This window comes from Megascapheus bottae, chromosome 6, assembly GCF_031878675.1.
Source record: "Megascapheus bottae isolate mThoBot1 chromosome 6, mThoBot2.hap1, whole genome shotgun sequence".
NCBI lineage: Eukaryota > Metazoa > Chordata > Mammalia > Rodentia > Geomyidae > Megascapheus > Megascapheus bottae.
Window position 1 is genome coordinate 43,920,562 of NC_143514.1, and position 11,389 is coordinate 43,931,950.

The window sequence follows — 11,389 nt, forward strand, 5'->3', positions numbered from 1 at the left end:
AAACCAGAAGTGGCACTGTGGCTCAAGTGGTAGAACACTAGCCTTGAGGAAAGTCAGGGACAGTGCCCAGGCCTAGAGTTCAAGCCCCACAACTGACAATAACAACAATAACAATAATAATAATAACAGAACTTGTGTATTGAGTGTTGACACTATACTGATTCTTCCTTCCCTTCCATATTTGCATCCCAGTAACCTCAGCTTTACCACGGCACTGAAGATCAAGCACATGTCGAACTGGATGACTTTGGATTACTAATTCCATTGAGGGCCTCAGGGTTCCATGTAGGTTGGCTTTATGCCTTGAAAATAGTTGGCTCTTCCAGGAATTTTTTGTTGACCCAAATAAAAATATAACCCTCTTGTAAGTCATTGACATGGAAACCAGAGCATCAGAGGCTTGCAGAATTAAAGACATAATTTTAAATTGCAATGTTTTTAAAATAATCGTTTTATTCTATTTTGTAAACTAAATAAAATATTGGCACACAGAGATCTATTTCACATTTCCTTGATGTTCCTGTGTAAGTCTTAAATCATCTACGTTGTGTGTGTGTGTGTGTGTGTGTGTGTGTGTGTGTGTGTTGTGTGCCAATCCTGGGACTTGAACTCAGGGCTCGGGTACCATTCCTGCTTTACCAGTTGAGCTACGCCTCCACTTCCACTTTCAACTTTATGCTAGCTAGTTGGCAATTAGAGTCTTGTGGTCTGGCTTTGAACCTCATTCCTCAAATCTCAGCCTCTTGAGGAGTTAGGTTAGGAGTATGGTCGATGCAAGAGTGGGCATTGTCACAAAGGAATAATTGTAAGTATAACAGCAGGACTAAATTTGCCTTCTATTGAACCTCTACACACCATCTTTGCTTGCCTTTTGAGTGGGAGAGCCAAGCATTGTCATTTCCACTATATGAAAAAAATTAAAGCCCAGGAAACTGTGGGAAATACCCAAAGTCATTCACTTAATGACTGGTTAAATAGAATATTCAGTTCATCATGAATTTCTCTCCAAAACTCTAATGTACAAGGACTTCCCTTAGAAAAAAACTTCAGGCTTGTTCTTCCTTTTCCTCCTCCTCTTCCTCCTTTTCTTCCTCCTCCTCCTCTTTCTCTTCTTCGTTTTCTTCTTCTTCTTCTTCTTCTTCTTCTTCTTCTTCTTCTTCTTCTTCTTCTTCTTCATTTTTAGTACAATTTTGATGTTTAGTGGCTATGTATCATCATCATCAAAAGTCAACACACATGGACCCATCCTTTTCTATCTTGGTGGCACCACAATAAACTACAGAAGACCAAAAATGATGTCACATCCCTAAACGCCGTAACCAAAGAACACTTCCCTAAAATTAAGGTAGAAATGTATGAGTTTACAAGTCACAAAAGAAGAGTGCTGAATGGGAATTCAAAAGTATCCAAGCCACCACATTTTACAGATGATAAAACTGAAACTAGCAGAGTTTAAGAAGCTAACTCATGGCCACACAGCTGGTAAAAAATTAATTCCCAAGCCTGTGCCAGTTTCATTACCTCATGCGAAGGCTATGCTGCAGGATTGGGAAAGAAGTGAATAACTATCTCTGGTATCAAAGTCAGAAAGAGGTCTGAGAAAGTGAAGAAACAGTATTAATGAATCTGATAGAAGAAAGAAAAATTACTTTTCTAAACAAGAAAAAAATCCAGGATAGTGCTTAAAGATTTACTGTAGTATGTTCAGACAGTTAAAGGATAATTTTCAGAAAAAATAAATCGAAGAACAGCCATCTAGAACTGGACCTTCAGAGAGTCTAGTGGTGTGGAGTTTAGAGCATTAGGCTACTCTCAGTTCCACTGGCTACCCTTGATAGCCTTGGGCAGTTCAAGTCCTCTGGCTAGCCCCTCTGCCTTTCTCTTCTGTAAAACACAGTTATCATCATCCCTGATTTCTCCTTGACATTTCATTAGGATTCAATGAAATTACCCAGGTGAAACTGTGAAAAAAACTAAGTTTTTTCTTCAGTGCAGGCCTGTACAACTAGTTGTTATTAGAGGCCTATATAGAGAAAAGGAGGAGGTCATAGTTATCCCGCCTATATTTTCTAGATTTTTGGAATAGAGGGCTGTGTGTGTGTGTGTGTGTGTGTGTGTGTGTGTGTATAACATGCATATACAACCTATTAAAAATAAGGTAAAATCAAGGCCTGGAGTTTGGCTTAGTGGTAACTGTGCTTGCCTAACACGCACAAAGACCCAGGTTTGATTCCTCCGTCCCACATACATTAAAAAAAAGCCAGAAGTGGTGCTGTGGCTCAAGTGGTAGAGCATTAGGCCTTGAGAAAGCCCAAGGACAGTATATAGGCCCTGAGTTCAAGCCCCAAGACTCGAAAAAAAAGAAAAAAAGGTAAATCGCTGAGATCACTGGGTATAGTAGCTTAAGTCTGCAATCCTGGCTACTTGGGAAGCATTTATCAGAGTGTCACAATTTGAGACCAACACAAGCAAAAGAGGTTCACAAGACTCCATCTCAGCCTATGACTGGGTATCATGTCTAAGGCCTGACAGCTCCAGTGACATGGAAAAGATTTAGTAGGAAGATCCCTGGCCAGGCCTATCAAGGCATAAAACAAGACCCTACTTTAAAAATACCAGTGCAAAAGGGGACAGGAAGCATGACCTAAGTTCTAGAGTGCCTGCAGGCATGAAACCTTCGATTCATTGCCCAGTATGGCCAGAAAAAAAATGAAATCAAGGACAGTATTCAATTAAGTTCTATGCATAATAGGCTAGGGTTGACTTACAGTTTTGATTTTGAGCTTTTGATGGTTGTTCTAAAGACTTAGGAGATAGACAATATCCATATCACTATGAAATTCTGTAAGGGTTATCTAGAAGCAATATAGACATTCTTGAGATCTTGAGAAATTTTGCCCTATAACCTGCCACCAAACCACCACTGCTGGTAATCACACAGAAGTCATCATGAAAAGCAGAAACTTTACTTAGAGGCCCTGAACTGTAGACTGGATAGGGATAGGGGCAGAGAGTATAAGAAGGTCAGGAACCAGCTCAGATGAATGCTGCTTAGGGAGAACCCAAGTGCCCTGGCATCACAGTCCTGCTCTAAAGAAGAATGTATCTGACTTTACCTCAGGAACTACACGACCCAGAAAATCGGTAACAAAGGAAGGAGAGAACTACTAGAAATGAGCTCCCGTAGCTTATCACAGTCAGGCTACATGGTCAAATGGTAGATCACTTGCTTAACAGGTGCTGGATCCTGAATGAAAATCCAGCACTAGCATAAAGGGGAAAAAATAACGAGGAAGGAGATGAGAAGCAGACAGTCCATGGGTACTCTAGTTTCAGATTCTCTTTCCCAGTCCCTCAGCCTCTCCTTTCTTTCTTTCTTTCTTTCTTTCTTTCTTTCTTTCTTTCTTTCTTTCTTTCTTCCTTTCTTTCTGTCTCTCTGTCTCTGTCTCTCTGTCTCTGTCTCTGTCTCTGTCTCTGTCTCTCTCTCTCTCTCTCTCTTTCCTTTTTTGTGGGTCATGGGGTTTGAACTCAGCCTGGGTGCTATCCCTGAGCTCTTCAGCTGAAAGCTACCACCCTACCCTTGAGTCAAGCCCCACTTCCCATTTTCTAGAGGTTAATTGGAGATAAGAGTCTCAGGTCCTTTTGTGCCCAGGCTGGCTTTGAACCTTGATCCTCAGATCTCAGCCTCCTGAGTGCTAGCATTACAGGCTTGAGCCACCACCCCAGCTCAGCCTCTCCTATTTCTATCTATAAGTTTCCCAACATGCAGTTAGCAAAGGGAATTCTAACAAGGATGTTGTTGAACCAGGTTGTTTTTGTACCATACAATAAGTACAATGATATTATGATTCAAAGGGCACCAAGGGGTTAAAACAACGGATTACAAGTAAACCAAATGCTTTCAGATTCAGCATAGGAAAATAAGACTCCATCTAGCCAGATGCTGGTGGTTCATACCTGGAATCCTAGCTACTCAAGAGGCTGAGATCTGAGGGTCACAGTTTTTAAACTAGTCTACGGAAGGAAATTCCATGCGACCCTTATCTCCAATCAAACATCAGAAAAATGGAAACACAACTGTGGCTCAAAGTGGTAGAGTGTTAATCTTGAACGAAATTGTTCAGGGACAGCACCCAGGGTCAGAGTTCAAGCCCCACAACAACAGCAACAACAAGCCATTATCTGATACTACCTTGGTAATCTCATAGGGAATTGTCCATCTTGTCATCTTTTCTCATTAAATTAGTAGTAAACTATGTATAAGATAACATTTACTGTTTTAACCATCTTAAATATACAGTTGAGAAGTATTAAGTGGATTTATGTTGGGCAGTGATCACTACTATCCATCTGCAGTTTTTGTCTTCCCTAACTGAAATTGTGTTCAACAATTACCCTTGTCTCCTTTTCGCTTCATCCCAGTGCTGGCAACAGTACTCTGTGTGTGTGTGTGTGTGTGTGTGTGTGTGTGTGTGTGTGTGTGTGTGTATGTAAATATTGGAACTTGACCTCAGGACCTAGATACTGTGTATGTGTACCATACTACTACGTATACACACAAGACATATTTTGTTTATCCATTCATCTGTCCATAGCGACTGGTCTCCTTTCCAGTCTTTGATCTACTGTGCATATGGGTATGCATAAACATCTACTTCAAAAGTGTCTTCTTTTGATGCTTTTGGGGGGCATTCAAAGAAGGGGGATTTCAAGGTAGGTGCCAGTGGCTCAAACCTGTAATCCTAGCTACTCAGGAAGCTGAGATCTAAGGATCCTGGTTCAAAGCCAGCCTAGGCATAAAAACTTCTTGAGACTATTCACTCTTATCTCCAATTAACCACCAGAAACTGGAAATGGCACTGTGGCTCAAAGTGGTAGGGTAGAGCACTAGCCTTGAGCTGAAGAGCTCAGGGATAGCTCCCAGACCTAGAGTTCAAGCCCCATGACCAAAAAGAAAGAAAGAAAGAAAGAAAGAAAGAAAGAAAGAAAGAAAGAAAGAAAGAAAGAAAGAAAGAAAGGAAAAAGTGGGAATTCTGAATTAAATAGCAATTCTATTTATTTGGGGGGGAATGAAATAGCCATCTTAATTTGTCTTTGGACAAAAATTGAAGAGATTCTTTTATGATTTGTTTCATCTATGGAGTTGATTTCATGAGAATCATGAATCTTCGATTCGGGTCCCAGTTATTTGGTTGCTCTGGTCCCAGGCAGTCCCCAACTATTTCAGTCCCAGAACATTAACTATATGGCCTTTGAAAGTAGCCATAATTATTAGAACCAATCCCACTCGCTTCCATCAATATCTTTGAACAGTTCTCAAGATCTATAGTTCTGTGTCACAGGACTACATGCATAGGGATCACACATCATTTCTTCACGGAGTCATTTCAGAAATACTTTTTGAATGATGGAGCAGGTGTCTTCTCAAGGATAACAGGTATCCAGTAACAATTGATCAGAAGAGAAGGAAGATTGAGATGGTAGTTGAATGCAAAAACTTAAGTGGATACTAGCTAATGGGAGAACCAGTGTCCAGGTGACTTTGAAAAGGTAAATGCCAGTCAGAATATACTGGCCCTTGTGATGAACTTTAAGGATTATAGACTGTATCATGAAAGCAATGGGGACTCATTAGAGTTTTAAAGGAGGTGGTAATAAGAGGAGTGTTTTAGAAAAATCACTCTGATAGCAGTGTGGAGAATGAACTACAGAAGTCCAGAAACAAGTACCCATTCTTTCTCTCCTAATTAGCTCATGTTTCCTTTTGTTTTGAAAGTAGGAAAGGTAGTCAAGATGTCCCAGAGCCTATCCTGGAACAAAAGACTCTTAGATCAAGTTTATTTCAACTTGGTAAACAATACCTGCCTATACTTCTCTTTACATAAAACACGGTCAGTCAACATTTCTCCTAAATGTGTGAACGACTCAGCGGAACTGTTCATGGTAGTTGGTAAAGCATTACCATGTTTAAGTCACTGGTTTTTCAACTAATATTTTAAAATTACAACACTAAAACAACTTAGAAAAAATAGTTCTCATGGGAAATTATCATCCCCTTGTAAAATGAGAAACTTAAATATTGGCCTATGGGTCTCCCTTGGAAGTAGAGTGCTTGCCTTGCATGTGTGGTTGTGAGGGAACATCACACCCACACTGAAAATATTAAAAGTGTCACATATAAATGTAATACTTCTTTCATTTTTAATGGGGAAACTTTAGTAAATACATATTTAATTAGGTAGAAATTTACCTTAATTGGGATGGTTTATTTCTACTTACATATATAGTAAATCATTTGTTCCTATAAAATTAGAGTTACATAGAAAATTACTTTTCTTTCTTATAGACCTCTCATTTCCTCTATAAGGAAAGACCTCCTCTGTTGTATACCTGTGAAAATAAGGAATGATCCCTAGTTTGACACTTATTGTTTGTTTGTGCTGGCCCTGGGGCTTGAATTTAGGACCTGGGCACTTTCCCTAAGCTTTTTTGCTCAAGGCTAGTGCTCTACTACTTAATATGCAGCTCCACTTCTGGCTCTTCGGTGATTAACTGGAGATAAGAGTCTGCTAGACTTTCCCTGCCTGGACTGACTTTGAACTGTGATACTCAGATCCTAGCTTAGCCTAGATACTAACATGAGGCACTGGTGCTCAGTATATTTTTAATAGGCAAAGAAAAGAAGTCATGAATGCAGGAATGAGTTATTTGGAAAAAAATATTTGGGGCTTAATATACAGGAAAAATGTCTGTTGTATTGCAGATGTGAAGATGTATTCAGTCAGTAATGCTTTGGTCAATAAAAATAATGCTGGAAAGAATGGCATTTACCTCAGTGCATTTTGTTATTTTGGCATCATTTTTTATTTTGTTTACCAAGAAAGAAAACCAAAAGAAATACAAAGAGAACTAATTATAAAGAGTGCTTTTGTTTGGCGAGCATGCTTGAAATGGCCTGTTTGTTTTAGGCAGGGTCAGGGAGGGAGCTGCAAATTTTAAATTTTGCAATGTATTTGATATACTTAAAATATATTGAAAAACAAAATAACAACTCAGAAAAGAAACTGAAGAATGGTGTTTCTGGTTTTAACGTGATTCCTATTTGTTGGCTAGTCCTAGCAAGAGCTAGCAAGTTGACAATAAATCAAACATATGTTAATTTGTCATGAGATAGGCGGCGGTAAAACCAAGTTTCTCCAACTGGTTTTCTGCCAAAGTGTATCTACTAGCCTGTCAGCTACCACAATTTATGCTATTACAATTTGAATTTGAAAGTATGGAGCTACCAGGTCAGTTCAAGCTTAGGACACATATACTGAATACCACCAGTGTGTCTGCTGGGGTGCTACCTTAGGTACCTGGACACCAAACAAATAAGGCATGAGCTGGCCTTTTAAAAGTAAGTGATTGTAGTTAAAGGCTAGTTACCTTATTTGCCATAAAGCTGTAGTATAATCACCTTCTCCAGATGAGAAATGACATATTGAGTTGCATACTACCTCACAAGCTCTCTTCAAATCCAGTGCCTTGCTCTTATTTGAACATTAGGTTACACTAAATATTGTGTCTGGGCTTAACACAATATTGGATTAACTTTTGGTACATGTTAAAATAATTACTAGTGTCCAGTTTGACTTGTCAAAGTCAGAATCTGAGAAGATTTTATAATCACAGATAATCAAGAGAAGCACACATTGCAATACCAAGTGTTATTTAAAATATTATTGAATTAAAAAAAGTTTTTAGTGTGTCCAAAGGGTCATTTTTTTTTCAGTCGATAAGAACATCTATGCAAGCACCTGTTGTTTCCCTAAGCTAAAATTTCTTACTTGGAAAGATATCAACGTTCATTCTTCCTTTGCTTCTGCTTCCCTGGTGAAGCTCAATACAAACACATAGTTCCATGAGTACCTACATTGTTTTGACCTTATTATGCCATCATTTAAGTGCTTTCAATTTTTAAGTTACAAACAACCCTAATGTTATAAGATGCTGTCTGAGTATGTATGCTGAGTAAAATATCAACAGGTCCTTAGCTGAAATAATTGCACTAACTTCCCTAAAGGCCCTCACTTTTCACAGCTGGCAATGTACACTTGACATTTGTTTGATAGAAATGAAATATGAGAAAATATAAAGTATATTTTTTAGCCATAGTGTTTTGTTACTTTAAAAATAAAAAAACTATGAAATGCCATAATTAGTGATTATGAGATATTTATTAATATATTAAATATTTGAATGGAATACTCATTACCTTAAGAAAACAATCTTTAAAAAAAAACAACAACCTGGGCCCAGGAGTTTGGCCTAGAGGTAAAGTGCTTGCCTAGCATGCACGAAGACCGGGGTTCGATTCCTAGGTACCACAAACATAGAAAAAAGTCAAAAGTGGTGCTGAGGCTCAAGTGGTAGAGCTGAAGCCTTGAGAAAGTCCAAGGACAGTGCTCAAACCCTGAGCCCAAGCCCAGAACTGGCAAAAAAAAAAAGAATTATAAAAAAAACCCAACACATTATTAAATGTGTCCCACTATAAGAATGTTTAGCCTGTGAATTTTTTTCTTTTCAAAAATGTATAACCAAGCATACTTTTTTTCTTTTTTCTTTTTGTCAGTTCTGGGGCTTGAACTCAGGGCCTGAGTACTGTTTTGGGGCTTTTTTAAGGCCAGTGCTCTTAACACTTGAGCCACAGCACTACTTCCAGCATTTTCTATGTATGTAGTGTGGAGGAATCAAACCCAGGTCCTTGTGCATGTTAGGCAATCATTCTACCACTAGGCCAATCCCCTTACCCCTCAAGCATGTTTTAAAAAGCAAATGTGATTGTCTGACCAGGTCCCCATAATGGCAAATCCTGGTTATAAGAAGATACCATGGGCCGGGAGTTTGGCCTAGTGGTAGAGTGCTTGCCTAGCATGCACGAAGACCCGGGTTCAATTCCTTGGTACCACATACTTAGAAAAAGCCAGAAGTGGTGCTGAGGCTCAAGTGGTAGAGTTCTAGCCTTGAGAAAAATCCAAGGACAGTGCTCAGGCCCTGAGCTTAAGCCCAGGACTGGCAAAAAAAAAAAAAAAAAAAAAAAAAAAAAAAAAAGATACCACTACCACAAAAAGTATTAGCTTAGATAAACTTTAGAGGAGCATTTTTACAAGTTTAGGGCCTAGTAACACCCCCAAAACTCCCCTTAATGTTCATGTGTTCTTAATTGAATCTCTGTATTTTTGAAATATCATATTTATGTCTTATTAAGCAGCTGTGCCATCTCTGAGGCCTTGGGATCTATCCTGCAAGGAAAAAGGCTGGTAAAGGAGGAGCTGCCCTGTTAAGCAAGGGTTTCTTGAGATGGTGGGCTGGCTCTTTGACCTAGCTAGCAGCACCTGTTATTTGTCTCTTTAAGGGCTGAATTAAAATACCCATCTATCCCTAGATCACTATCACATGGAACTTGGTCATAAAATATTGGTCCCAACATGTGCCCAACTTAGTATGTTTCAAATGTTAGAGTGATGGAAATTACTGGCTATGAACTCATAGACGTTTGAGTTGAGTGTTTTAGAAACATTTATTAGAGATCTGCATTTCAATTATGTTGGAATACTGGTTCAAATTTAACTGAGTAGTATGTTCACTCCATTTTGCTATTATTTGTCCATCAAACAGAATTTCCTTTCATGACACAGATCATCCTGGCTAACTTTATCAAGTAAATTTAAGGCATCCCCTTGGCCACTTCCTGCCCACTCTGTCCCTTGATTCCAAGGAACATGAGTCTCTCTAAGCCCTGGCACCTACTAATTGGGGTCTCCTCTAGTGAAAGGCACAGGAGGACCAATTGTAAGGGCTGGGGAATCCCCCCCCCACACACACACAAGCTTGTCCATGGCAACTATTCATTTACAGTGGGTTCTGTTTTAAATCCTTTAAAACTACAAACAAACTCAGAGAAAGTTATATCACTGTCAACAAAGACACTGTTGCTTAAGTTATTATTATACAGCATGGTGACATTACTTACACAGAGACCCTGCAATTATCTTCCCCATTTGACAAATCACACTGAAGGCTGTGCAGGCAGCCTTAGGATAAGTGAAAGCATGGGATAAACAGAGACATGGCAATTTAGGAATAATTTTTAAAAACACTCAGGTTTTGTCCTGAAAATAAAATGAAGTGCTAAAGCTGTTCTCCACTTCAAGTCTTTGGAATTCCACTCATCAGTCTGGTGTGGTCCATATGCTGGGATATGAAGAAGACCAGCCCACAATAAGTGAAAGTAAAAATGGGGTGTGTGTCTTCAAAATTCACAGCCATCAATGCACATCTAATAGGTAACTTGTCCAGTAGCCATTTCTCTCTTTAAAAGAAAAATAGAAAGAAAAGGTGTTGTAACCCTTGGGTTATGTGTGTGCCAGGGGATTTTAGATTTTTGTCAGGTCTGGTTAGGAGACTGCATATAGCCAATGTTGCTGCTCAAGCTTGATATGGCTTGATGTTTAAGCAGATGAAAAGAGGTTGGACACGTTTTTATTTAAAAAAATCCAATAACCAGACCAAAAGTATCAGTTATAAAAGGAGGAGGAGGAGAAGACGAAGGCGAAGAAGAAAAAGAGGAAGAGGAGGAGGAGGAGGAGGAGGAGGAGGAGGAGGAGGAGGAAGAAGAAGAAGAAGAAGAAGAAGAAGAAGAAGAAGAAGAAGAAGAAGAAGAAGAAGAGGAAGAAGACAAATGACCCTCACTAGTGCTTCTAATCATTTCTCTTGGTGGCAGTCCCCGAGTTGACAAGGTGAGAGGAGGGAACGGAAAGGAAAGGACAGAGGAAAGAAACAAGATTTAAAGCGTCATCTTCCCATCCGCAAAAGTATGGCCTCCCCAAAGCTCTGCAAGCAGCGGTGGCCATTTTCTTCCTTCTTTGCTTTGCTTTCTTTTTAAGGGCAATTATGTATACATCTATCAGCAAAGCTCCATCACTCCCCCTCCCCCCTCCTTGCACCAAACAGCTCAACTCCTCCCCCCAAAGAAGTAAATCACAGGTACAAAACCCAATCCACATGCATCCTGTGAGACGTCTGCAGTCCACTGGATTCGCTTTGGCGAGTTACACTGGAGGAGACGCAATCTGCAAAAATCAATCGGTGCCCGCGCCCCCGCGCCGCCGCCGCCGCTGCCGCAGTGGCCACAAAATTAGGGGCTCCGAGGACATTTTCTGCCGCAGTGCACGTCCGCCGAAACCGACGAGCACGCCGGTGAATAATGGAAGTACGGTGTGGAGACAATCAGCTTGATTTATCAGGCAAAATAATGCACTGCTCCAGTTGGCTGTTGGTTCTTTTATTTTAGATCACAAAACGAGCTCGCCCACAGACCCATAGGTGCTCACACAGCCACGGCACA